The sequence below is a fragment of the Apus apus genome, chromosome 1, assembly GCF_020740795.1.
Source record: "Apus apus isolate bApuApu2 chromosome 1, bApuApu2.pri.cur, whole genome shotgun sequence".
Taxonomy (NCBI): Eukaryota; Metazoa; Chordata; class Aves; order Apodiformes; family Apodidae; genus Apus; species Apus apus.
Genome location: NC_067282.1, coordinates 72,541,868 through 72,555,403, shown reverse-complemented (window position 1 = coordinate 72,555,403; position 13,536 = coordinate 72,541,868). Strand labels below are relative to the sequence as shown.

Sequence of the window (13,536 nt, the reverse complement as noted above, 5' to 3'; positions counted from 1 at the left end):
ACATCTGTCTTCCCAACATTGCAAGATATAGTAGGGTTCAGGCTGGGATCAGAGGAGTGGAGGTGGCCTGCTCAGTTCCCATTAATCTTAGCTTTAAGTCCTTAAAAAAGTAAAGAGAGGTGATGTACTTTAAAAACAGGATAGTCTATGCCTCACTGAAGCATACCACAAAAACATTTGTGGGCTGCTCCAGATCACAGAATCACAGAATTATTAGTTTGGCTTTTGTTACAAACCTGCTTGGGTTGCTTTCATTGACCTGCAACTAGAAACTGTGGCCAGTCTTTTTGAGATGTCTTTTTGAAATTTTAAAGCAGAGCTTTCTGAAAGCATTGCCTATCAAATGGTGTAGACAGGCAGTAGTTAAAATCTTGAATAATACCTCTTCACAGCATTAATAGTTTGGTGCTGCTTTGGAAAAATATGGCTGTGAATTGGTGGTCTTTTAAGGGTATTTACATTTAGATGACATATGAAACAAACCTTTTTAGATTCTGTGTTGGTGAAACACGGTGATAAGCTACTCCTATTTTTGTGCAAGTTGCCAGTTTTTGAAAGGGCTGTTAATCACAAGATATTTTTTTTAAAAAAAATTTATAAGATAAAATGAGGTATAAAAGGCAAGGAGAAAGTCTAGCAGAGAGGTGTAATTTCTCTTTTCAGTTTAAATTTTTATTTGCAACTCTGCTGGTGGTTGTAACAGCTAAGCTATAAAAAGTTAACTTTTTTGTTGGGCTGCTTAAATTGCTGGGATTCATGGCAGCCACAGGGTGTTATTGCAGAGGTGGGGATGTATATGATCTGGGTCAAGACACAAAGACTGAAGAGAAAAGGCTAATGGAAAATAGTACATATAAGATAACGAGCAAGCATGACAAACGTTGAGCTTACTTCAGAAGTTTTCCTGGGTTTAACTAAAACTGGAGTAGTTGATGGTACTGTCAGATGCTCTTGCTGTAATACAATCTGAGTGGTTTGGTCTTCAAACTCAGTTTTTCTAAAACAACATCTATTTAAGAACCTGAATGACTTTAAGGAAAAAAAAAAGAAAAAAGCCCACAGTACTTGGGCAATTCAGGTAATTGGATTTGACAAAACTAGAAGATCATGGGGTGTCATTTTACCTGCTACTCTCTGAAATATATGGTGGGTTTTATTTTGTAATGTTAACTAATAATAAAGTGAAGATGTGCAGTTTGTCAGGTAATAAGTACATACCAAATTAATAACAAACTCCTGATAAATTGTAAACTTCGCATATGACCAGCAGTGCATGTCTAAATCTTACATTTGGACCTATTCTGTCTAGAGATGAGCTGCATTATGTGAAGATGATCTGTTAGTGCATACATACATACACAGATTTATGTCTAGATAGTCTTCAAGGGGGTGAAAAGGCCTAAGGCATCTTGATGTGGAGTTTTGAAGTTGTAGGTGCTTGCATACAGACACATGCATTCTCATGCACAGATTTAATGAAACTATTCCTTTGTATTTGGTCACAGTAGAACTCTCTCACACACCTGCAGAGCTTTCATGCCTCTCTTGTTCTCTTACCTCACATGCAATGACCTTGCAAATTGTGAATTTCATAGAATCATAAAATGGTTTCGGTTGGAAGAGACATTAAAGATAATCTAGTTCTAATCCTCCCTGCATTGGCAGGGACACCTGCCACTAGATCAGGTTGCTCAGAGTCCCATGCAATCTGGCCTAGAACACTCACAGGGATGGGGCTTCCACAACTTCCCTGGGGAGCCTGTTCCAATGTCTCACAACCCTCATCATGAAAAATTTCCTCCTAATAGCTAATCTAAATCTTCCCTTTTGAAGTTGTAATCAATTATCCCATGTCCTGTCACTACAAGCTTTTGTAGAAGTCCCCTCAGCTTTCCTGTAGCCCCTTCAAGTACTGGGAGGCTGCTATGAGGTCTCCCCAGAGCCTTCTCTTCTCCAGGCTGAACAACCCAAACTCTCTCAGCCTGTCTTCACAGGAGATGTGCTCCAGCCCTCTCATCTTCGTGGCCCTCCTCTGGACTCGCTTCAAGAGCTCTGTCCTTCCTGTGTCAGGGGCTCCAGAGCTGGACACAGTACTCTAGGTGGGGTCTCACGAAAGCAGAGTAGAGGGAGAAAGTTACCTCCCTGGCCCTGCTGGCCACACTTCTTTTGATGCAGCCCAGGACACAGTTGGCTTTGTGGCATCTCTGATGTCTGCAGGCTCTATCTTGGTATGTTGTATCCTGAGAGGAAGGCAAAATTGTTAGGTAAGTCACACTGTGGTTGCGTTTATTACCTAATAGAGCTTCAAGGCTGCAATCAGTGCTATATCTCTTCCCTAACAGTTGACCAAAGACAGCTGTTGTCTCTTTCAGGGATTTTTGTCTGATATGTTCAATGTCATATAACATGATGTACTGCTACGGCACATATATGGAAAAATTAAATTTTGAGGTTAACAAGCAAGATGTGTTAAAGGGAAAAACTCAGGGATCCAGTTGGAGCAGCTAGTGAGCTTGTTGGGTGTGTCCTGTTGCCTGGCTTGCTACACAGCCCGTCTGGGCCTCCTGCTACCAGCATCTCTGCTGTACTCCTGTGGTTTGAAGTTGCTGAGCCTGCTGCCAACTGCCCACTGCTGCAGCGTGGGAAGCTCTTGCTGCAGATCTGTGTGTTGCTAGGCAATAGAGATCTGCCAGTGCTTTCTCCTGAGAGCAGGAGAGGTGATGCTCCCAAGCTCTGCGGAGAAAATGCAATCATCAGACTACAAGGGCGTAAGGCTGTTGCAAGAAGTGCTGAGTCAGTCAAAGGAGTCTGGTTTGGTTTTTTTTCCCAGTGCCTTTGGCAAGTACAGCATAGCTGGGGAGAGTCATGTGATTTCTTTGTCCTGTTTGTAGTCTAGAAAACAAGAAGTGGAATATCTCTTGTAAGCACTGCAAGAAAATGCTTTAACAGATGTTTTTTTTCAGTTACCCTGGGAAATATTCATTAGTTTATTAGATGTTTTTATCATCTGTCATTGTAACAGTTATTGGGCTGCCCAAGCTGCCCTGGCACTGTTACCTGCTGCCATGTGAACAATTGTAATTTACTTCTGAAGTTCACATAATTGAATGTCAAGGGTGCCAGGTTTCATGGGCCTTTTGTTTTTCTGAGGTTTTTTTTAGCTGTTAAATAACCTGCAAATTTATAAACATTACAGAGACAAACACTTTTACTGGGAAGAAACTAGATGATACATCTAAAGTACAGACTCACCTTTTGAAAATATGGCTAAAAATTTCTGATGTTTTCTAATTGTAAAATCCTAATGAAGAAACAGGCAAGAGAAACAGTGTCTGTGCATGTTTATAGCCTCTGAATCCATGTGGAAGTGAAAACAACAAAAAAAAAGAGAATGTGAGGTAGATGTGTAAACAAGTATGTTATTGATGACTTGTTTTGATGGAAGAAATACTTGTTGAACAGTAGTTTCTCTTAACTGTATGTGCATAGGTAATCTACCCATTATTGCCCTTTTCTGTGGCAAATGAAAGGGGAAAGAAAAACCATTCACACTGACACATGAAGAGAGGTAATTTTATAACACAGGTTTCAGCCCAATCTTTGTATTTCATATTCTATTAGGTTTTAAAGTAAATAGAACTGGCCTTAGGACAGGCCTGTGCAGCTGTGTCATCTGCAAAATCACTAATGAGAGACTACACTAAGACAATGTTAGATATTGCACATACATTGAATGTTGTTTTGTGTGTGTGTTTGTTTGTTTGTTTTGGCCAGTAATATAAATATTGGAAAGATACAATTTTAGGAAAAAACATAACTAAAAAGTTGGTGACTGGATTTGAAATTAGAATAGTGTTCTAATAATGTAAGAAAAGTACCTTCTGATGGGGTTACTCTAAAAATTGTTCACAGCAGGTACCTAGGGAAGAAATGTAAGAACAGGAAGACCTTGTGCAGTGTTAGTGCTTCTGTGTTCAGAGGCAGAACATTTTATTTAATCACTTTTAGTTTATTTTTCTGTGATTTTGTCCAATCTTATTTTGAGTCCGTGCAAACTTAAGAGCACCTGCCATATCCCATTATGAGTGGTTCCGTAGCTAAATTCCATATTCTATATAAAACTTTTTAGTTTTGAAGTCTGCTCATTGCCCTAGGTGTCTAGTTTTGGTATTGGAAAAAAAATACTAATTTCTCCCTTTCCATCCATGAGTTTGTAGAATTGCCTATGTCCTCAGTTATGTGCTTGTCTTTCATGGAGAGTCTAGGTCTATGATGTAATTTCTTTTGAATACATTTCTTCATGCCCTATACATTCTTACCTCCTTTCTGTCCTGTCAAGTTTGTTTTTTTCTTTGAGAGAAAGACTAAAACTTTGGTTTTGCACACTGTTCCTTTCCTACTAATTGTGTTTTGCATCTTTTATGCTTCTAATGGAGTCTAGCAGCTCATTGTAGGGTGTCTTTTCTGTAGTAGCATTCCTTTTCAAAATCCTCCTCCACAGTGTCTGGTATTTCAGAGTTATTTATAAAAATTATTATTTATAAATATTTCCAAATTATTCTGGGAGTAGGCATGTGCCTGACTCTGTAGGATCTCACTGGTGGTTCCCATCACAGTGATAACTGTTTATACTTATCCTGTTTCCTATCTTTTAAACAATTACTCATCTGCAAGAGAACAATATTCTCTTATCCTGTGATAGTTTAGTTAAGGTTACATACCCTCTGTGTATGTGCTCTGTCCATATGCAAGCTGACTTAAAAAGACTAACATTGATGCTAAGGTAAGACTCCTCAGCAAAATCTCTGATCTATCATCTGTTCATCTCATTTAAAGCTGTTCTCTGATTGATGCTGCTGATTGGGCAAATAGCATTTTATAAACACTATTTTGCCAGGGTATTTGTTCAGAATATGATTGTTTTCTAAAACTTGTGAATGCGTGCAGAGAGGAAGCAATCTGGCTCTGCATTCTCTCTTAACTGGTGTCCTGTACTAGTGCCGTAGACAACTGTGGTTACCTAAGACAATTTTTTGAGTGTTACTGCTATTTCATCAAAATGTTACAAGTGTGTCTATGCATATCAGGAAAATTCCTCATGAGAAACTGTTGTCTTCTGTTCTTTTGAATAATACAGAATTCCCATGGAATTCTTCTCACCCAGTTTGTATTAGCTCATGAACAGTACATTTAGGTCAGTTGTTCTCAGTGGCTTTTTTACATGCTTCTGAACCGATGATGTCAAAGCCTGCAGCATTATTCAGAAGACTGAAAATTCTGTCTCTAAAAAAACTATGATAATGAGATGCAGAGATGCCAAGCGGGCTTAGATAAACACACCTGATTTCTATAACCTGCCATGTAGAATAGTGAGGTAAACATCTATATCGAATGGTAATGAAGAAATTAAATCTAATGAGTTCAGGGCTCAAGCTCAAATTGAGAATTTCTGTTCTCTCTAAAAGAATCCTCTCCTGGTTTTCTCTTGTAAGCCAGATGGTTAGATCTGAGGAAAAAATGGATTTGTTTCCTGCTGGGAATATTTGGACTGACATTTGTTTTGATTTGGGAATTATTTAGATTGCAGGAATGCTATTCCTGAATTTAAATTGTTTCCTATCATTTGGAATTAAGAGCGGCAGGTCTAATAAGGGAATTAAATTACGACTATGCAGTCTGTTTTGGACTGTGTTAAAATACTAGGTAAATGGGCATGACAACTAAATAAGGATTAAGCATACTGAGCTTTAAAACTAAGTATCTTAAGGGGGACAACATGGACAAAGTGGGATGCAGATGAAACTATGGTTTACTGTCATCTGAAGGCAGCTGTGAGGCAGCTGTAATTCAGAAGCAGTTCAGCCGCATGAGTGCAGCACTGTGCTTGTGCCTAATACACGCTGTCTTCTGTTGGAGATTGATAACTTAAGTTTTGCAGTGTTCTGATGGAGTTATACAGCTACCACACTGAAATCAACTCCTCTTTAGTGATCTTAAAGAAAATTTAGGAAGTGGTTTGCACTGAAATTATGTGCAAGTAGCCCAAGGTTTTATGGAAAAGATTGTGACATGATGGCCATCAGAGATGCATTTTTTGTGATGCTTTTCCTACTGTCTAGCTGATGTAATAGTTTAGCATACAATTATTTGTAAGAAATACTAGTAACCTTCCAAGTTGGTGAAGATACGTACCTTGCTTCTTATGTAAGATTTCTGCATTGAGGTCGTGCAGTCTGGACTTGAGTCCAGATAGTATCTTGCTTTCTTATTTACTGTCAAATACTAGTCTTGCTTTGTCTGCTGCTAGGTTTAACTGATTGCTGCCTATAGTTAGGTTCTGCATACTTCTGAGCCATCTTTCACAGGCACTCTTGGCTTCAATCTTCTGCTTCCTTATTTGGCAAAATGAAGTTGCTCCAGATCTGTGTTTTTGGTTAGTGCTAATTGACTTGATTCATTCTGATTGCCATTACCATCCGCTTCTCACCCATTATTCTTTCCTCCTTTCTGATACACTTCTGTCCTTGTACTCAGTTTAATGTCATCTCTTGTTCCTCGTTCCTCTACTACCCTGAATCTCATCCTAATCATTCTCTCCTGGCATTGCAGCCTTTCAGTTATCACTAGGTCTTAACCTTCCACTAACTCAGATCACAGTTCCAACATTTATCCTACTTATGGTCTGCACACAGTCCACTTTTCTCTCCTTCTGTCTACAGTAACTCAGTTTTGGTTTAGTGTTTAAGAACAAAATAAGGGAGGAGGGGGAAAAGTGGATGAGATTATTGGAAGAAATGTGAAAAATTGAAACAATCTGGTATTAACATGCTAAGACTTTTCAGATTTATTTTTTAGGACATTCAGGCTTTCTACTAGAGGGATTGCATTTGACTCTTACATGAATTTTGAATTAAGCTGGAGGGCTGTGCAGGGTTTAGGTGAAGAATGAAGTGAAGCAATCAAGGGAGGAACAGAAAAGGGGAAGGTTTATTGTAGTATAAATGCTTAGAAGAAGTTTGTACATTTGGGTCTTAAGGACATAGCTATTTAAGCAGTGGCTTATTGATTAATAACATCTACCTGAATGTCCACTTTTAAATAGATTCACAGAGCAAAGACTAGCATACACTGAAATGCTTCACTCCCATTACTTCCTAATTTATAAAATTAAGGAACGCATTAGAATCGATTATTTAATGTTATTTATATGCAAAATACTGTCTGGTACAAAAGATTAGGAACTCCTTTTCATGTGGCTATTATCAGCAATTTAACAGAACTAAGCAATCAACATGCTTAGCTTTTTGTTCTGCTTTTTAATGAGTCTAAAATTTTGAAGGCTGTTGGTTTCTTCATGGATACTTAAAGGCTTATTCATTGCATTTTATGACTGAGCTGAAATAATATGTTGCAGTTTTGTATTAAATGTATGGTTTCATTGACTAATTTGGACACTTGTTTTCACAGTGGAATTAAGCTGTTGTTCAACAGTATAATTAATTTTTCTTAGCATTATCTTGTTCCTTGTGTGTCATTAAGATATTTTACAAGTGGTATGCTTCAGTAGTGGCAGCTTCATTTCCAGAGCCTCATTAGAGGTACAGAAAACTGGGTTGATGATTGTTTGCTTTTAATTTTTGTGTTATATATGAAGTCTGTAATTGTCTGTTGCATTAAGAAACCTTGTTGCTAACGTCTGGAAACTTGAATTCTTTGGATCTTTTTGAGTTGAAATTGCTATACTTCCCCATGATCAGTACAGCCTTGCCCAATCTGCATTTTTCAGCCATTCTAAAGATGGTCAGAAAGGAATATTTGTGGTTTTTTTAAGACTGTAATAACTATTTAATGTCAGGCTGTGTTTATCAAGGAAGCATTTTCACTCTGTTGCTAGGGATTAAAACACCTGCCTTTGTGAAAAACAGCTCATCTTTTAGGCTTGAAGTGTGCCAAGTTTTACCTCCTTGCGGAAGCTTTACATCTCCTCTATTGTTTCTGGAATCACTCCAATGGAATAGGGAAGTTCTCCTCTAGGATTGGGTGTACCCCAGTTGTCAGGTTACTCTGGCAGTAGTACTGAGCCACTCTGAAGATCAGGTCAGCTGCCAGAGCAGAAATTTAACTTAATACCCAAGTTAGATCATCTGTTGAGACTTCAGTTCTCTTAGATTCCTTTGTAAATTGAACCTGGCCCACCCCCAGTTGAACACACGAGTAATTACACGTGTTCTGCACCAGTAGGAGTAGGTTCTGCTTCCAGTAAATTGTATCTGCCTAGGGCCCTGAAAAATCCAAAAACTGAATATGGGTGGTTATGAGACCTGTACTATTTCTGGCACTCAGTGATTACATCCACCTGTTAGGCCCATTTTATCTGACTGTCCTTGGAGGCAGACTTGCCTTACAGTAATTTTTCCACTTAGGCTAATTTTCTTGACTTTGTAGTGGCCCTACTCTGGCCTAGCATGCATTTTGATAATGAGAGATCCATTTGATCTGCTTTTGCTTCAGGTTAGTTACTCGTCTAACTGGTCTTCAGATCGATGCCAAATGTCTTGTAGGACACTAACACACTTCCAATACAGTAGGGTTAAAGTACAGAAAGAGAGAGAGTGGAAGGGGAGGAAAAAATAGAACTATCTATAGTTGTAGTTATTTGAAATCTACTGGCCATACAAATCAAAGCTTTGCTTTTCCTTGAGTCTGATCTCCTGCTGCTGGGCTCTGATCTGCTGTTGGGCCCAGACAGCTGCTAAGCGCCCTGCAGCCCCTTGCTCACTTACAACTCCCACACAGCAGGATGAGGGAGAGATTAGGAAGAGCAAAAGGGTTGAGATAAAGACACCTTAATAAGTCAAGGAAAGAAGTGAGAAGCGGGAAAAGTAATCAGACAGACTGAAGCCCATCTAGTCTCCAGGCTTAGGCCACCTGCAAGCCCCACCCTCCCACACTCAGCTTTTTTCACTAGAGTGTGACATTACATGGTATGGAGTATCCTTTGCTCAGTTTGGGGCAGCTGTCACGATTGTGTCCCCTCCCAGCCTCTTGCCCACCTTAAGCTTATTCACTGGGGGTAGGGGAAAAAGAAGTGACAGCCTTGACGCTCTCAAGCACTGCTCAGCAATAGCCAAAATTCTGGTGTGTTATCAGTGCCGTCTGTTTTAGTTGAAATGAAAAACACAGCACCACACAGGCACAACTCCATCAAAGCCAAACCCAGTATACCTGCTCAGCCCTCAGCTAGGGCTAATGGCAGCCCCCATGGAAATGTTTTTCAGAAGTGATGGGATTTGTGTGGTGTATGCCTGTTGCAGAAAGGAGTAGGTATGGGTGACGTGTCAAATAATCAAGATTCGGTGAAGCACCCATTCAGTGATTACTTTTCAACTGGGAGTGCATGACTTGAGTTTGCCGGCATAGAGTTTTAATCTGTCATCTCGTTCCTTATTTACATAATATGTCTGTGTCTCAAATTGTTGTTGTTTTCTCTGGTCATTTATCTATGCTAGTTCACGTATTTATGTAGCGTCTCACTGTTCATAGTCTCTTGTGCTTTTATATCATAAATACACTATGCAACCTTGTAGCTGATATCAGATGCTCTAAATCTCCATAGTTATCCTTATGGTATAATGAAAATGGGCTATTTATTTTCTTCGTATTCCTTTTGTCATGGAACACATGCCAATGATCTGTCTCCCTGTGCTTTGATAGTCTCTTGTGAGACTTTAAAATGGTATAAATAAACCAGTTCTTCATCTAATGCTTTGACATACTGAAAGGATTTTAGATAGGAAGACCATTTTTCTTTTAATGGCCCTGTTCTTTACACTTAGTCATGATTTAGTAGATATTTCAGACTGTAGATTTATGTGCTATCAAGCGAAGGAGTTATTTGTCTAATCTCAGGAAACTGAAGTCTACCTTGATATAAATCTGACTTACTATTTTGCAGTCCTTTGGAATAATACTCTTGCTTAATAACACTGTGCATGATTTTGTTAATAGTTCAGCTATTTCCCTGCTAAATTCCTTCCATTAGCTCATGATGAATGTTCTGTTTTATTTAGAAGAATGAGTATTGCATTCATTAGGCAAACTTCATTAAATTTGAAGCTCAATCAACTAGGACTATAATTATATGGAGAGGAAACTTCCTAATCTGACATTTGTAAAACTGAGCCCTTTTGGAATCAGTTATTATCTTGTGCAACATGACCAACGGAGTCTTTGTATTGAATAGAGGCAGGACCCTGGGAGAACTGCCTTCAGCTAAGAGAGTGTTATTTTCTATTATAATTTGTTTTGTAGCCTTTTTCACCACAATGAGACATCTGCTCTCTCTGTATCCTGTGCCATAATAGATCAGACTGGTTGAGGTAATAGTAAGCAGTGTATACTTCTCTAAATTGTTATCTCTTTGTTTAGTTACTTCATTACTTTTCAAATGACACCTTCTGCAGTTCAAGTCTGTGAAGATTCTCCTCTTATCCTTTAAGGTAAAATTTATGGATCTTACCATGGTTATGAAAGGAGAAAAAAAACACTCTGTTATCAATTGAAAATTTATATCTTTGTGACTTTAGACTGAATGGCTTGTATCAGCATCAGGAAGGAGAAGTACAGCATGAGTCAGCAATGTGGCCAAGAAGCCAAATGGAATCCTGAGTTACATAAGGAAGAGTGTGGCCAGTAGGTCGAGAGAGGTCATCCTCCCCCTCTGTTCTGCCCTATTGAGGCCCCATCCAGTGTAATGTGTCCAATTTTGGGCTCCCCAGTTCAAGAGAGACAGTTAACTACTAGAGAGAGTCCAGTGGAGGGCAGTAAAGATGACTAGAGCATCTCTCTTATTAGGAGAGGCTGAGAGAGCTGGGACTGTTTACCCTGGAGAAGAGAAGGTTGAGGAGAGACCTTATTAATGCCTTTAAGTATCTAAAGGGTGGGTGCAGGGAGGATAGAGCCAGACTCCTTTCAGTAGTAGTTCCTGCTGACAGGATGAGTGGCAATGGGAAGTTCCATTTAAATATGAGGAAAAATTTCTTTACGGTGAGGGTGACAGAGCACTAGAACAGGCTGCTCAGGGAGGTTGTGGAGTCTCCTTCTCTGGAGACATTCAAGACCCCCTGGATGCAGTCTTGAGTAATGTGCTTTAGGGAGTCCTGCATTAGCAGGGGAATTGGACTGGGTGATCTCTGTGGTTTCCTTCCTACTATGACGATTCTGTGATACAGCTGTCTGTCCATTGTAGTCTGTTTTCCCTATAGCACTATATGTGACTAATGCAGGCCAGTGATCTTTGGACACTTGCTGTTTTCTCCTGCTTCAGATTTCAGCTGCTGCTTTGCAGGTAGTGCAGTGCCTTTTAGTATGGTGGGAAGACAGTGGTGACAAGATGATTTCCTGTTGTGGGTAGGCTGTGAACCTCAGGTACAGAAGACTTCAGTGGAAGCTGTTATTTAGGAACAAGTTAAGAATGAAACCCTTTCATATAATCCTCCTAGAAAGAAGCTCAGAGCAATTAATTAATTTTAATTTCTAACCCAGCCTAGTAGAAGCTCACAGATGGTTTTAAGTTATACCTGTCTTGCAGAACAGGGCAGACAAGTTGTTATGTTAAGACACAAGGCTTCTGGGTATGAACTCTGCATTTTAGACTCTTTCCTCCTCAGTGCCTGGGAGGAGGGAACTTCGTTCTGCTGCTTGATTAACACTAAAGGAAGAAGACTGGATAGACAATCTGTTGCAAAATACTGGTTTGTCATCTCTTGACCTTTTAGAATTGTTTTCAGCCATAAAGGTTTAAAAACCAAAGATTGTTCTTTTGGGTCTTCCTCAAGGAAGAAGTGCTGGTGTGCAGTTAGGATTAGTTACCATATAATTAAGAAGAAAAAGGCAAAATTACTCAAATGTGGTTAATATAGCCTACTTACAAATAAAAAAATGAAGAAAAACTAATAAATTAGTATGGGTTGGGATAAAAATACTATTCTTAGCAAGTAAGAAGTAGTTAAGCTCTCAGTTGGAGTCTAGAAACTCTAACCATACTAGTCAGCATCTCAGAAACAGGCACCTGTAACTTCTCAGGGAAGAGGCACAGGTGAGCAGAGGGGGTGTTGCTCAGTAATATTTTGTTGGATGCTTCTGTATCTAGGAAAGTTAAACATAAAAGATGAGAAAAAGGAGTAAAAAGGCAGCAGGAGGGAGGGCTTGAAAAACTATTGGGAATGTGGCCCAGGCAAAAGCTGAGAGTAAGAGTGTACACCTTTAATTGATTCTTAAGGGAAAAAAGAGGTTGAGCAAGTCTGTTTTGTTCTCTTGGACTGCGTTTATTTCTGTGACTGCAAAGAATGCTAGAAGGTCTTGTGTGAAACAGGTTGTCAGTCAGTCCCGAGAGGGGACTACTGGTTTAGGTGAGAGTTCTATATATGAGATTGAGGCATTCACTTTTAATGTTGTGAAGGGAGAAAGCAAATTTCTTGTCTGTAATTGGTGAAGACTTACTTTTCAGTCACCGCAGGATGTGTTAGGACACTATGGACATTTTTTATTGATTCTGGAGAGAGCTCTGTTCCAGCAGTTCTGGTCCTTCCACTCTCAGTCTGGATGCATCTGTTGGATTTGCATGGGCTTTTACATCCCCGTGGCCCTTTTTTCATGGATCTGTGCAGACAACTTAATGAAAAAGATTGTCTAAATTTGCCGTTTTTAAGATATTTTCTGGAGGGCTGAAAAGTAGATATTCTTGTGCCCAGCATATTGCTGTCCCCCTCTGTGGACACTTGAATGTACTTCTGAAATCTATAGAACTGTGGATGATTGTACAGTGATGTCTGAACATTTTCCTGGGTTGAGTGGGATGGCAACACACCAGTCCATCCCCACACAATGTATTCTCCTCGCGCCATTATAGAATATGAGAGCTTACTGATGTGGTTCTCACTGTGTTTAAGTTAAAAGGTTGTTGGGTTTTTTTAAGCTATTACAAGAGCAGCTTTCAGGATTTCTCAAGGCCATGTATATTCCTATTCGTTTCAACACCTCGTTTATTTGAAAATGTTATTGATGTGGTTTAAATGAAGGAACAGAAATAACTTCGAGTGCCATAGCAGTAATAACACATTCTAACTGTACAGCAGAAATACCTTTTCAGCTAATACTGAAGTTAGTCCTTGTGTTGTGGTCTGATTGCATATTTTTGAAGTGATATTTAGATAACTGTCACATTGTGCTTACGAAAAGATACATGCCGTAGCTCTGCTCAAAACAACCTCCACTTCAGCACAAGCAGTGGAGTTTGTTACTTGGCTGAGGGTGTTAAACCTTACAGTAGTTGTGCACCGTGATGAATTCAATTCCTGAGAGTTAGAGGTATGCCTGGTGGCCAATTTGTCAAAGGACACGTCTTTTAATTAATCTTATGAAAGGTAGCATGTCCCCATCTGTGCTTGAATATTCTCAACAAATGCCACTGACTTAAGGCTTGCCATATTGAGTTTTAGTTAATTAAAACAGATGCACAACTATTTTTGAAGAAAT

At 39.3% G+C, this 13,536-nt stretch overlaps 1 protein-coding gene across 3 annotated transcripts in view; it reads left to right on the top strand.

Moving 5' to 3' along the window:
* MAN1A2 (mannosidase alpha class 1A member 2) overlaps positions 1 to 13,536 on the top strand; it is a 149,689-nt gene that overhangs the window by 50,391 nt on the left and 85,762 nt on the right. The window contains exon 1 of one of the 3 annotated variants that reach the window (XM_051608435.1): positions 10,480 to 10,499. The exons of the other annotated variants lie outside the window; for them this stretch is intronic. The gene's annotated coding sequence lies outside the window, so the exon portion shown is untranslated. Of the gene's footprint in view, positions 1 to 10,479; positions 10,500 to 13,536 lie in introns of those variants that run through there. 3 annotated transcript variants of the gene reach the window in all.